The sequence below is a fragment of the Sus scrofa genome, chromosome 2, assembly GCF_000003025.6.
Source record: "Sus scrofa isolate TJ Tabasco breed Duroc chromosome 2, Sscrofa11.1, whole genome shotgun sequence".
Lineage (NCBI taxonomy): Eukaryota > Metazoa > Chordata > Mammalia > Artiodactyla > Suidae > Sus > Sus scrofa.
The window spans coordinates 98,893,949-98,909,807 of NC_010444.4; positions in this window are offsets into that span (position 1 = coordinate 98,893,949).

Here is a 15,859-nt window from a genome sequence, read left to right on the forward strand (position 1 = left end):
CCACAGCATATGGAGATTCCCAGGCTAGGGGTCTAATTGGAGCTACAGCTGCCAGCCACAGCCACAGCCACAGCAATGCCAAATCTGAGCCAAATCTGTGACCTACACTACAGCTCATGGCAATGCTGGATCCCTCACCCACTGAGCAAGGCCAGAGATCAAACCCACAACCTCATGGTACCTAGTCAGATTCATTTCTGCTGCACCATGATGGGAACACCCTGCATAATACTTTGACCTTATGCATTAGGGGTTGTCAGAATTTCTGTAAAGAGGAGACACTATCTTTTAGAATTATCTATGAGATAAAAGAATCCAACTCTATAAAAGTTAATGTCTTACCTAGTGAGCTTTGCCATCAAACTGATCTAGACTCATATCTTCACTCAGTCATTTGCTTGGTAATATTGTACAAACTACTGTACTTCTCTGGGCTTCAGTTTACATCAATAAAATCAAAGTATGCATACTTGTATCACATGGTTCTGTGAATTAAATGGAGTGATGTGTTTGACATAGTGTTTTATTCATGGTGTATGTTCAATAACTGTTAGCTACTGGTTTGGTAGATCTCTATGAATATATATATATATATACATATATATATATATATATATATTTGCCTTTTATAGGGCCACACCTGTGGCATATAGAGCTTCCCAGACTAGGGGTCTAATCAGAGCTGTAGCTGTCAGCCTATGCCAGAGCCACAGCAACACAGGATCCAAGCCGTGTCTGCAACCTATACCACAGCTCGTGGCAACGCCGGATCCTTAACCCACTAAGCGAGGCCAGGGATCAAACCTGCAACCTCATGGTTCCTAGTCAGATTCATTAACCACTGAACCATGACGGGAACTCCATATGAAAATATTCTAATTTTACTTGCAACAGAAAAGAAAGAGAGCATTTGATAATGGGAAGAAAGGTGTTACTAGTAATAGGAACTCTCACTCCTCCCATTTGATTAGCTTCCTTTGAGGTTCTGGAGTAATGTTGAAAGAGTATCAATTATTTGGATTCTTCAAAGTTTGATTGAGTTTATGTTATTTATTCCTTCAAGGAAAAAAAGCTAAATATTTTTCTTACCTAGCTCTAATTTTACATATTGACAGAGTCCTATTTATTTATTTTTTGCTAATTATTTATGAAATTCTTTTTTATTATTTTGTAATGGTTTTATTTTTTCCATTATAATTGGTTTACAGTGTTCTGTCGATTTCTGTGTACACCAAAGTGACCCAATCACACACACACACACACACACACACACACACACACACACACACACACTCTTTTTCTCACATTATCTTCCATCATAAGTGGCTAGATAAAGTTCCCTTTGCTATACAGCAGGATCTCATTGGTTATCCACTCCAAATGCAATAGTTTGCATCTATTAACCCCAGACTCCCAGTCCATCCCACTTCCTCCGCTTCCCCTTGGCAACCACCAGTCTGTTCTCCAAGTCCATGAGTTCCTTTTCTGTGGAAAGGTTCATTTGTGCCCTATATTAGATTCCGAATATAAGTGATATCATATGGTTATTTGTCTTTCTCTTTGTGACTTACTTCACTTAGTATGAGAGTCTCTAGTTCCATCCATGTTGCTACAAATGGCATTATTTTGTTTTCTTACGGCTGGTATTCCATTGTGTATATATACCACGTCTTCTTAATCCATTCATCTGTTGATGAATATTTGGGTTGTTTCCATGTCTTGGCTATTGTGAATAGTGCTGCAATGAACATGCGGGTGAATGTTTCTTTTTCTAGGAAAATTTAGTCCAGATATATGCCCAAGAATGGGATTGCTGGGTCATATAGAGTTCTATATTTAGTTTTCTGAGGTACTTCTGTACTGTTTTTCATAGTGGTTGTACCAATTTACATTCCCACCAACAGTGTAGGAGAGTACCCTTTGCTCCACACCCTCTCCAGCATTTGTTATTTGTTGATTTGTTAATGATGGCCATTCTGACAGGTGTGAGGCGCTACCTCATATTAGTTTCAATTTGCGTTTATCTAAAAATTTGTGATGTTGAGCATTTTTTCATGTGCCTTTTGGACATCTGTATTATCTTGTTTGGAGAAATGCCTATTTAGGTCTTTTTTAAATTGGGTTTTTTGTTTTGTTTTGTTTTGTTTTTTTCTGTTGAGTTGTGCAAGTTTTTTGCAGATTTTAGAGAGTAGGCCCTTGTCAGTTTCATCATTTGAAACTATTTTCTCCCATTCCATAGATTGTCTTTTTTTTTTTTTTTATGGTTTCCTTTGCTGTTCAAAAGCTGTCAGTTTGATTAGGTCCCATTGGTTTATTTTTGCTTTTATTTCTGTTGCCTTGGGAGACTGACCTGAGAAAATATTTGTATGGTTGACGTCAGAGAATGTTTTGCCTATGTTCTCCTCTAGAAGTTTGATGGTGTCTTGTCTTATGTTTAAGTCTTTAATCCATTTTTGTTCATGGTGTGAGGGTGTGTTGCAGTTTCATTGATGTACATGTGGCTGTCCAGTTTTCCCAGCGCCACCTGCTGAAAAGACTCTTTTTTCCCGTTTTATATTCTTGCCTCCTTTGACAAAGATTAATTGACCATATGCATCTGGGTTTATTCCTGGGTTTTCTGTTCTCTTCCATTGTTCCATATGTCTGTTTTGGTACCTGTACCACACCGTCTTGATACCATAGCTTTGTAATATTGCCTGAAATCTGGGAGAGTTTTGCCTCCTGCTTGATTTTTGTTCCTCAGGATTGATTTGGCAATTCTGGATCTTTTATGTTTCCATATAAATTTTTGGATTGTTTGTTCTAGTTCTGTGAAAAATGTCATGAGTAATTTGATAGGGATTGCATTGAGTCTGTAGATTGCTTTGGGTAGTATGGCCATTTTTATGATATTAATTCTTCCAACCAAGGAGCATGGAATATTTTTTCCATTCCTTTGACTCCTCTTTAATTTCCTTGATTAATATTTTATAGCTTTCAGCATATGTCTTTCACCTCTTTGGTCAGGTTTATTCTTAGGTTTTTATTTTATTTTATTTTATTTTATTTTATTTAAGTTTATTGAAATAGATTATAATTCTCTCCCTTTTGGAGAGTTTTTCCCCATCATCTTCCACCTTACAGGTGTTAGCCTCTCAGATAAGCAAAATAGTATTCCCCCATCTCCCAACTCTACTTCTTTTCTAAGGCAGCAACTACCAAGAGAGACACGAGCAAATAGCAGGGGGATTGGCTTCATGCACTCTGGCATGAAAGTCCCACACATGGAACTTTATGGGTAGAAACACAGGCCAGAAAAACTCTGGTGGTTATGCTTTCTGAAAATTGGAGTAATTCATGGACATCATTTATTCATATACCAGACAATGGAACAATGGGATAGGAGAGCTGCCACTTCAATAAACTGAGCTTTCTTTTTAAAATATATTTACATCAGATTTGGGATGAATGTGCTCAGTAATTTAACTTCCAGCTACATATTTTAGAAAGGTATTTTACTATGACCTATTTAGACAGGTTGGGGCAATTTAAACTTAAGCTATGATATGGTGGTTAACACTTTAATCACCTACTCCAAATGATATTTCAAAACAAAGTGTTTTCATCACTCAGAGACTGGTTTAAGAATGGCCACTTCTGGCCATTGATATGTGAGAGATCATGTATCAGTCTAGAAGGCACTTCTGCCAAGGATTCCTTCACTCCTTCAGTCTTAAAGAGAGACTCAAGAAAAAGATAGTGTCTTCCTTCCTCTAAATGTTGTCATGTTTAGAGATGATGTCTGAAGTTATTGCAGTCACTTTATGACCATTTTGAGGACAAATCTGACACACTGAGACCTGATGATGAGGTTAAAACTTTAATTTTACCAATTCTGGAATCACATAGCTTGAGACACCTTGTTATGTAAGATGATAACTTTTTAAATTAAGAAATTTCAGTTGGATTTTTGTTATTTGTAGCTTAAGACAATTTGATACACAGTTGAAGAGTTGAATTTAGGATATGGTTTGTAATTATTCAAGACTAAATGTTGAATATGTAACATGCACTTTGCAAAAGAGAGCACATGATATAGGACATAGATGTAATCTCTTTCCTTGGATTTTGCAATTGAATTAGTAATGAGACAATTATGCATTGAGACGTACTGTTAGTATACAACTTTATGATGTGTGACATCATATGAGAAGGGTGCCTAACTCAGTCTGGTGAGACTGGAGAAGGATTTCCATAGGATAAAGCTTCTAGTCTGGGATCGAAATGATTAAGAGATACTAACAAGGCACATGGAGCTACAATAGTCAAGACTCATTCTTCTTAGCAAATGAAAGTAATTATTGGCTACTGTAACCAGGAAGTACAGTAGTAATTTCAGGCCCACCTACATCCAAAGGTTCAAATCGTATTATCACAAACAACCTAAAGAATCTGGAGGATTGGAGTTGCCATTTAGAAAAGTGGGTTGGCCATATAAATTTCAGAGGGAAATCCAGGAACTCAGTTTTGGACATATTCATTTTGAAATGCCAGTTATGTTTTCAAATAGGGATATCAGTGGGACAGTAGGCTATATAAATTACGGAAATGGCTGTGGATACAAATTTGTGAGTTGTTAGTGTATATATAGATGGTATTTAAAGCTGTGAAGCTGGATAAAATTGCTATAGCTTTGCGAATGGAGAGAAATGAGAAAAAGGTTGAGGAATGATTCCCTGGGATTCCAGCATGCAAGGGTAGGGGAGATAAGAGCAAACCAGCAAAGAATATCAAAATGAGCATCCATGGATACAGGATAAAAATCAGAAAATGTGTTCTTGGAAGCATAGATATATAAATGTAAACAACAGACAGAATAAAAAAGAAAGACTTTCACAGGCCCCTTTTACCAGCCTGTGTCTGTATCTCAATAATCAGCCTTCTCTCCAGTATTGTGGGTGGAATTCACATACCCCTGGAAAAGTTTATCTTTCCCTTTCTATATTTTCCCATCTTCCCTGATGTGAGAAAGAATGATTTGAGCAAAATATAGAGATTTTGCTTCATTTATTAGGTAAAATCATTAAAGAAATAAACAATACCATAGAAAAATAAACAAGTCATTACTGCCTTTATTTCTGTTCTTCCTTTCTCTCAAACCCAAATTCTTAGAGGTGGTAGGGGAACTAAAACCTTTGAAAGATACAGGCATACCTCAGAGATATTGTGGGTTTTGTTCCAAACTACTGCAATAAAGTGAATATCATAATAAAGTGAGTTATATGAATTATTTTTGTTTCCCGGTACATGTAAAGTTATGTCTATACTACACTGTAGTATCTTAAATGCGCAACAGCATTATATCTAAAAAAAAGCAGTGTGCATAAGTTAATTTAAAAATACCTTATTGGTAAAAATGCTAACCGCCATCTGAGCATTCAATGAGTCATAGTAAGAATATCAAAGATCACTGATCACAGATCACCACAACTAATAAAATAAATAACAATGAAAAAGGTTAAATGTCATGAGAGTTACCAAAATATGACACAGAGACAGGAAGTGAGCAACTGTTGTTGGAAAAATGGCACCAATAGACTTGCTTAACACAGGATAGCTGCAAACCTTCAATTTGTAAAAACCTGGTATCTGCAAAGTGGAATAAAATGAGGTATGGCTGTAGTAAGCAGTTCAGATCCAATCCTCCCGCATCACCTTCCTTCACCGCAGGTACCTCTGACACCAAATAGTTCTATATCTACTTGTAGGTATTAATATTCCTGTAAAGTTCCAAAGTCAGAAAGTTTTAAATAAAGGCGATTTTTTTTTTTTTTTGGTCATATCCACAACATATGGAAGTTCCCAGGCCAGGGACTGAATCCTAGCCACAGATGTGACCCACGCCACAACTGCAGGAATGCGGGATCCTTTAATTCCCTGCTCTGGGCCAGGCATCAAACCCTTTCCTCTACAGTGACCCAAGCCTCTGCTGTCAGGTTCTTAACCCACCACACCAGAGTGGGAACTCCTGAAGGCGATATATATATTTTTTAACTCTACTGCTTTCACTATAATGCAACTGTGTAATGGAACTTAATGGATAGAAGGAATGAGACACAGGCAGTGAACTAATGCCTAATATTCAGGAGAGCTGAACCCTATGCTTGGATGGGTCATGATCAAGAGTTCAAATACAGGAGCTGGTAAGCTTTATATTCAGACAGTCTGACTCTGGAGCCGTACTCCCAATCAGTGCTTGAACTCTGTTTAGGATTCTTGTGAAGATGTGAACTCTGACTAGGACATACGTGAAAGTGATTCAACAACTTTAAAAGCACTCTGCATATATAGATACTATTATGCTTTGTTTTTTACTTATTTCAGAGATCTGCCAGAAACATCTGGACACTAGTTACTCTCTGGGTACTCTCTTAAAAGATTCCTTTCTAAAGGATCTTTGTGTATGTCTGTGTTTATGTGTGCATGCTTGTGTGTGTGTACAAAATCTTGGTTGCTCTGGATGTGTTGTTAAATCTGTTTAGAAAATATTTTTCTTTTCTAAGCACCCATTGGCCTTATTGTCACTAGATGGCAGAAACAGATCCTACTTCTGTGGGGAAAATAGAGTTCATTTTGCATTCGGGAAGGGCACAAAAAAGCTTCCCACAGACAATGTTTACAGGCTTTCTTTATTTTGACATTTCTTTGAATACATTAATGTTTTTGGAAATTCCCTGTTAGGTCCCCTGCAGGGGTATGCTGCAAAGTGATCCTGGCTTACACAGAAAAAAGATGGTTTGCATTATGCACTTTGGATTTCAGTTTATAATTTTAGAATCCAATACTACTTTACTTAAGGCAGTGGGGAGAGCAGAGTGGGAAGGGGTGGAGTTACACACTAAGAAAAATCAAAATGCTATGTCACAATACTAAAGCACTGCCACAAGAATATTTTCTCTGAGCCAGAGATGCCTTTATTATAATTCATTCTCTTTAGAATAAGGGAATTGACAGCCAAGGTGTCAAATATAAATATATTTTAAAATTCTCTATGTGAATTTCTGTGCAGGGGAGAGAATGATTTTTTTCTTTCACTGTTTTATAAATTAGTTATTGCCTCAGAGTGCTATTATTTTCTTATAAAATTAAGTGATTGAGACAGGATTTATTTTAAAAGCCAAATTGATATTCTAGAGGCTATATGAATGATATTTTCTTACTATCCAATAGTTGATCTTTAATTGCTTTGTACACATGCCAATTATGATCTTCTTTTATTTTTTATTTATTTAATTATTTTTTGTCTTTTTGCCATTTCTTGGGCCACTCCCGCGGCATATGGAGGTTCCCAGGCTAGGGGTCTAATCCGAGCTGTAGCCACCGGCCTACGCCAGAGCCACAGCAACGCAGGATCCGAGCTGTGTCTGCAACCTGCACCACAACTCACGGGCAACACCGGATCCTTAACCCACTGAACAAGGCCAGGGATCGAACCCACAACCTCATGGTTCCTAGTCAGATTCATTAACCACTGAGCCACGACGGGAACTCCCATGATCTTCTCTTAAAACTTCTACATGGAGATGTCTTAATTCAAAGATAGCCAGCACAATGTCTTGAGGCTGAAATTATGGATTAAAGATTATGTCATGGGGAGTTACCTTCATGGCTCAGTAGTTAATCATCCCGACTAGGATCCATGAGGATGCAGGTTTGATCCTTGGCTTCACACAGTGGGTTAAGGATCTGGTGTTGCTGTGAGCTGGGGTGTAGGTCATAGATGGGGTGGGGTAGGCCAGCAGCTGTAGCTCTGACTTGACCCCTAGCTTGGGAGCCTCAATATGCTGTGGGTGTGGCCCTAAAAAAACAAAAACAAAAACAAAAGATTGTGCCATGTACATATGTTCCTATGTATCTTTTAATAATCTTATATTAAAAATAGTTTTGTTCCTCTTAGAAAAAAAATTTAGCTCCATTAAAATTAAATTCGGCCCATAGAAAGGACAGTTTTAGCCTTATATTTGCTTGCTTAAAATGTAAATTTAAAATATACGTGTCATTGCAGTTGTGGCTGTGGGTATACCAAAACCGTAGGAATAAATGCTTAGTGAATTCATCTGCATACCAATACCCAGAATGCTTTTCTATTCACTGCTATTTAATTGAAGTTAGCTGGTGTCAGAAATCTGGGAACAAACTGAACCATTTTGACATGCTTCTTTGTACATGTACTGGGTTCTTTTTCTGTACCAAGTACACAATGAAAACTCAAAATCTTACCACCACCATGAATTTTTTATAGACCTGAAAATTATTCAATCTCCATTTTCTTTATTTTTTTTGAAATGAAACAAATTATGTATATCCTTAATAAAATGGATGAATCTCACTGACATTATGCTTAGAGAGAGCCCTGAAAGAAAAAATATACATACTATGCATATTTGTTTTCCATTACTGTTATAACAAATTACCACAAACTTAATGCCTTAAAACAAAACATCTGTTGTCTTACAGTTCTGTAGGTTAGAAGTCCAGTATGAGTCTCACTGAACTAAAAGTAGGTGTCAGCAGGGCTTGATTTCTTCTGAAGGTCCTAGGGGAGAATCCTTTTCCAGCTTCTAGAGGCCAACCACATTTCTTGGCTTGTGGCCTCCTTCCTCTATCTACAAATATAGCAGTGTACACAGCATTTCTGACCCTCCTTTCATCCTCACATTTCTTTCTCTTCTTCTGACTCCTTCTTCCACTTTTAAGGACCCTTGTGAGTACCTTGGGTTACATAGATAATCCAGGATACCCTTTGTTAAAGTCAGCTGATTAGCAACCTTAATTCTCCTTTTCCACATAATATAAGTATTCTGAAGAAACATATTGAGAATAATGACAGATTTCCAGAGGTGTCCTGCTAAACTGGTTCTCTTGGAGGATAACAAAAACAACCAACCAACCAAATAACCAAACAAAAAAAACCCTGATTTGTAGAAGCTGCCAATTACAATGGTGTAAATGTTCCCATGGCTGATTTCAAGCAATAACCAGCTCACAAAAGAACAAATAATTGGTAATGCACCTTCATAAACCAGTTCCAGCACACTGCCGCAAACCTCTCATAAATAAGTTTTTACTTATTTATTTATTATTTTTGGCTACACCACAGCATGTGGGCCAGGGATCAAACCCACATCATAGCAGTGACCTGAGCTGCTGCAGTGGCAACCACAGTTTCTTAACCTACTATGCCACAAGCAAACTCCATGAAGTTTTTAAATATAGATAAATATAGAAATAAATATAGGTATATTGTAAATATGAGTGTGTATGTGTATGTTTCCTTCTCTCTAAAGCAGAAAGGCCTAAAAGCTAGGACAAGTCAGTAGTAATTAGCATACCTTACTAACTTATCTAGATCTTACTTTCTAAATGTAATTCTCAACATTAAAAGGAATTAGAGCTCCTTGGATTAAAGGCTAATTCCAGGGCTGGGACAGGAAAAATACAAAATGAGCCTGAAATAAATTGTACCATAACTTAAGGAAGTGCTCAAAGAATGATGGGAATATTTAAAAAGGAGAGATTTGGAAATTGAAAGGGCTCCTGCTGGGACAATTTTCATACCCAAATAAATTATAATATTAAAGGATTAAAATCCATTAAATAGAATAAAAATCCTTGTGCCAAAACAGATATAAATAAATGAATAAGTAAGTAAATGGGAGTTCCCATAGTGGCTCAGCAGGTTAAGAACCCAACATAGTGATCGAGGATGCGGGCTCGATCCCTGGCCTTGCTCAGTGGGTTAAGGATCTGGCATTACCAGCTGCAGCATTGTTCGAAGATGTGGCTTGGATATGGTGTTGCTGTGGCTGTGGCATAGGTCTGCAACTGCAGCTCTGATACAACCTCTAGCCTGGGAACTTCCATATGCTGCACATATGGCCATAAAAAGAAGAAAAAATAAGTTAGTGGGAGAAGAGAAAGAGCTTTGTCACAATGAAATACAAAAAATAGGAGTTCCTATTTTGGTACAGCAAAAACAAACCTAACTAGCATCCATAATGACCTGGGTTTGATCCCTGGCCTTACTCAGTGGGTCAGGGATCCGTTGTTACTTAGAGCTGTGTTGTAGGTCACAGACACACCTCAGATCTAGTGTGGCTGTGGCTGTGGTGTAGGCCAGCAGCTATAGCTCCAATTTGACCCCTAGCTGGGAACCTCCATATGCTGTGGGAGGAAGGGGGACTTAAAAAAACAACAAAAAACTAATATACTAGAGTATGAATAAAAGAGAAAATAATCAATATATGTAAAAATTAAGGAGTGAAAGTTTGAGACAATATGTTTACATATCTCTCCACCAATACTCGTTAATTGAAAAGAAATAACTGGTTAAGTTGACAGTGAAGAACTCTCACAGACATCACCTTAACAGAGTGATCACCAGTAAGGAGACAAATATACATCATGTTCCTCCTGAGATGACAGACCAAGAAGGACCTAATATCACCTCTATCACTTATTTGCCAAAAATATAAAATCTGAATCTAATCACAGGGAAACAGGAGAAAGATCCAGATTGAGGGACATTCTATGGAATTTCAGTTCTATCTACTTCAAAAATGTCAGTCATAAAAGATAAAAGATGACTGAGAAACTGTCACAGATTGAAGAAGACTGAATGCAATGCATGATATTGTGTTGAATTCTAGACTAGCAAAAAATAAAAAGTTTTAAAAGATAGTATTGAGACACAAAGTTTGAATACAAAGAGTGGGTTACGTAGTGGTACTATAGCCAAATTAAAGTGTCTGCTTTTTTTCATGGTACTCTGGTTATATAAGAAAATATCTATGTACTTAGGACTCATATACTGAAGGGTTAATAGGTAACGCTAGAAAGTCTATCTAGGAGTTCCCGATGTGGCACAGCGGAAATGAATCCAACCAGGAACCACGAGGTTGTGAGTTCAATCCCTGTCTATTTCGCCCCATTCGTTTTTTGCTTTGTCATATTTTTTTCCTCTCTCCCCACATCATAGAGCACAATCCTTTTTTTGAATAATTGCAAAGCAAATTATAGATCTCCATTTTCTTTAAAACTTTCTTTTAATCCTTCCTATGTGACAATATTATTGTGATAAAATCCTAATTGATAAGTGGGTCAAGGACTAAATTCCTTGGAACCTATATTAACTTGAATAACTTGTGATTCAGAACAGAAGTAAGAGACTTGGGAGAATATTTTCATCCATTAAAAAAAAAAGTCAAGCTGGAGCGAGTGTTATAGATGTGACAAAATCTATGAGTTTGGTGGCTAGAAGTTGATGAGATCTCTTGCAAGATAAAGATACAATGGATTTATTTTAAATTATGTTTGAATGGTGCTGATTTAAACACTAGTGAGATAGAAGGTGTGAGTTTTCTGAAGTGTGTGTCAGAAGGAAATCAATTATGGTTATTTGATAATATTAAGAATTATGTGTTTAGTATGGTATGGTAGCATATTGGGTATGGTTTTTAAGGGTCATTTTTCTGAGAGATGCATATACAAAAGTTTACAGATTAAATGATATAATATCCAGGATTCATTTTAAAATAACTTTAGAAAAAAATGAATGGGGATAAAGGTGAAATAAAATTGCCATGTGTTGATCATTTTTGGATTGGGGCAATGGATATATAATGGATTAATATACTTACTCTGTTTACCCTTGTGTTCATTGAAAATGTTCTACACAAAAGTATTTTTAAAAGGAAAGATGAAGTCGGTCACAAAGAAGCTAAGCATTTATACTTACATTTTCTTTCCAAAAAAATCACATTGTGATATTTGTCCTTAGGTATTTTATCATAAATATCTCTGTGAAAGAAAGTTATATTCTCAGTTAATAAATAAGAAAGAGGAAGCCATGCAAACATTTCTTCACCTATATCCCCTCTCCACCTGTTTTAGAGCTTATTCTGTCTCTCCTGGATCTGTGACCATGTTCTTTCTTCTAAATCCTTTTCAGTGGTACTAGAAGAGTCCCTTTCATCTTATAAAAATTATCTTAGACTTCATATCCTCTTTTTATCTCTCTCTCTCTTTTCTTTCATAAGATTCTTTGAAGGATCTTCTACAATTTTTCTATTCCTTACTAATCCCATCAGTCGTTCTTTATAAAAATTAGTGAAAAAATATACTATGGATTCAAAGAAGCAAATGATAATGAAATGAATGCCTGTGTATCAATTATCTATGAATAAATAGAATATTCCCAGTAACTTAAATTTCTAATATATCTCTCCTTATTCATATTTCCCTTAGGTTATATTGTATATAATCCAATAAGATAGACACTACATTGATTTTTTTGAATATTTTTGTTTGTTTCATTTTTGTTTTTTTATGGGGTTTTTTTGTGTGTTATTTTATTTTTTTGCTTTTTAGAGCTGCACCTGTGGCATATAAAGGTTCCCAGTCTAGGGCTGAATCAGAGCTGTAGCTGCCAGCCTATGCCACAGGTACAGCAGTGCAGGATCCAAGCCACGTCTGTGACCACAGGTATAGCAATGCTGGATCCTTAACCCACTGAGCGAGGCCAGGGATTGAACCCACAACCTCATGGTTCCTGGTTAGATTTGTTCTCGCGGCACCACGATGGGAACTCCTTTTTTGAATTTTTAATCCATTTTTATCTGTGTTCTTCTTTATTGATTTACCACAATTATATATTGCTAAACACAATTGTACATTTCTACCTTCTTGATAACATTTTGCACATTGAATCATTCTGCAGAGTTTTTCCCACATTATGCTTTTGAAATTAATCTATGTAGATATGTGTAGCTGTGATTCACTTATTTTTATAAATCCATTATATTGTGTTCCATCGTGTCCTTGTACCACAGTATACTTATATACTTATTGTTGGTGGACATTTACTTCCAAGATTTGTGCTCTTAAAAAATAATACTGTGCATGTGCACATTCTAGTATATATACCCATGATGTGCATGAGTGCAAATTCCTCTATGGCAATATTGGGTCACAAAACATGGGTATCTTTCAACTTTTCCAGGTAAAGAAAGTTGTTTCTAAGAGGTGCAACATTACCAGCAGTGTATAAGTGTTCCTGTTGTTTCATGTTACCCTATTTTCAGTGATTGATGCTTTTAAAAGAGAATGTTTTTGTTAATCTTGTGTGCTAGTATGTGAAAAAATAGCATGGAATTTCCTTGGTTACCAAAAAGGTTGAGCAGCTTTTACTATGTTTCCTTGGCCAATCAAGTTTCCTGCAGTGTATATTACCTCTTCAAGATATTTGACAATTTCTGTTTAGTTCCTTATTCTTATTACACATAATTCCAGAAATTCTGGTCATTTTTCAAAACATCTTATTGTAGTTGGTTCTGATGTCATGCTCATAAGGCTACTCTTGTTTGGGTCTTTACTGATCTTGATGTTAACAAATCCAATGAAAAATTTTCAATCTTTATTTTACTTGATTTTTTTATTTCTTAGTTACATTAAAACATTTCATTTTTTTTCTTAACATTATACTCCCCTGATTTTTTTTTCTCCTCTGGCTTTTGTCACTCTCTGCTTGCTTCTTTTCTACACTTTATTTTTTAAACTATTCTTTAATAACCATAATTCTTCAGAGCACCATCCTGAACTCCTTTCTCTTTTCAATATCCACCCCCTCCCCAGGGCTTTTGTATAAAAGGCTCCTTCTACTTAAAATCTGCAGAACATTCTCTTCCCTCCCCTCTGGAAACTCTCTCTCTCTCTCTTTTTTCAGTGGCACAGGGCCAGGGATTGAATCCCAGTTACAGCTGCACTGAATCCTTTAACCAATTGCATCAAGTCTGCAAGGGAACCCACACCTCTGCAGTGACCCAAACTACTAGTCAGATTCTTAAGCCACTGGGCCATAGAGGGAACTCATACCCTCTCTGTTTATATCTGTCTTTCTCTTTCCCTCCTCCTCTTCCTCTCTTTCTCTCCTTCACTATCACCCAGTCCTCACTGATTGTAACACTCATTTAATGCTGTATGATTTAGATGCGGTGGAAATTACCATGAAAGATCTTCCCCAACTTCTCAGTCCAAATTATATAATCTTTTCACAGCCTGTGGTTTTCTTGTATATCTAGTCATCTGTGACATTGTTTGTTTCTTAACCACATGCCCCACTAGACTTAAAGATTCAAGTGCAGACTCCTCCACATTTGTTTCTTCACATCTGCATCCTTTGGGCTCAATATCATTCCTGATATGTAATAGGATCTTAGTAAGTATTCTTGGATAAAAGGATAAGTAGGCTCAGGCCTATGACTTTTCATAAGTGGATGACGATATCATTTATCAATAAAGGGAATTTAAGGAGGGATAGAGTTTACAGAAGATGATGAGTTTCCTTTTGGAGACATGATGTTCAAAATGCTTTTGAGTGGGGTATTCAAGAAGAGTGGCAGTAGAATGCTTTGATATGTGGATCTGAAACTGAGGAGAGAAGTATTTGTTGGGATTGTGGACCTATCAATATAGGGGGTACATGAGATAATGAGAAAAAAAGTAGTTCAGGGAGTGTGTATTACCTGAAAGAGAGAACCATGCACAGACGCAAATGGCAGTGATCTGGTCTAATTCAGTACGTATCTCATTATAGGCAGAGTTTCTCAGCTCAACCAATTTAGGAGTCACTGAGTAACAGAAGTGTAGTATTTAACTCCATAACATTCCCAAGCACATATTTCTCACATTTCTGTATAATCAATCCTGAGCAGTCTATGGTCTATACAATAGCAGAATGTTTATCAGTGTGTGCTTACTATTTTTTATTTTAATTTAATTTTTTTTTGGCCCCACCTGTGTCACATGGAAGTTCCCAGGCCAGAGATCAAATCCAAGCTGTAGTTGCAACCTACATCACAGCTGCAGTGACCCCAGATCCTTAACCCACTACATCACAGTGGGAACTCATTGTTTTTTAAATCATTTCACTTCTCTTCTCAAAGCCCTCAAATGGCCTCCCGAAATACTCATTAAAAAAACCCAGATTTTCATATCTTGGCCTGTACTGTCCTCTGCCTCCTCCCAGCACACCTTTGTTCTCACTGTCTTCTCTACTTTCTCATCTGCTCTGCCTACACCAGCCACCTCAGGGTTCTCTGAAGATGCTGTTCCCCTGGCCACAAGTTCCCACCTGCCAGAGCTAGGACAGCTTTCCCTCACATATTTGCATAGATTGTTTCTTCCATTCTTCATGTTTATGGCCAAGTGTCACCTCAAGAGAATGGCTTAACTTGACTTCTATCTAAAATAGCAATTGCAACTGTTATCCTCTGCCCTCTTTCTCCTGCTTTCATTTTCTTTTCATCTTTTCTTTATCAATTTAATTTTTGTTTCTCCCCCATCCCTTTACCCAATCTAAGAAAGTTAATGAGAACATGAATACTTTATGTTTGGTTAATCCTCATAACCTCAATGCTAGAAGAGTGCTTAGTACTTAAAAGTCACTCAATAAATACTTAGTAAGTGAATGAGTGTCAAAAAATAGAGTAAAAGGCTAAGAGACATGGGATGGTGGTTGAGAACCGGGATTTTGAAGTACATGCCTGTGTGACTCCATCACTCACTAGCTGGGAAAATTACTTTATTTCTCAGTACTTCATTTACCTTATATGTCAAGTGAGGATCACAATTCCACTTACTTTATAGTGTTACCATGAGGGTTAAAAAAGTGTTGCACAGAAAACCCTTTTCTATGTGTTAGTTACAATTCCGGTCCATAGTAAGCACTGAAAAGCGTTTATACCTTATTATTAGCAGCCCCAATCAGTGCAATTTATGGAAGTATTTACTGAATACCATTACATATAGTAATGTAACATGG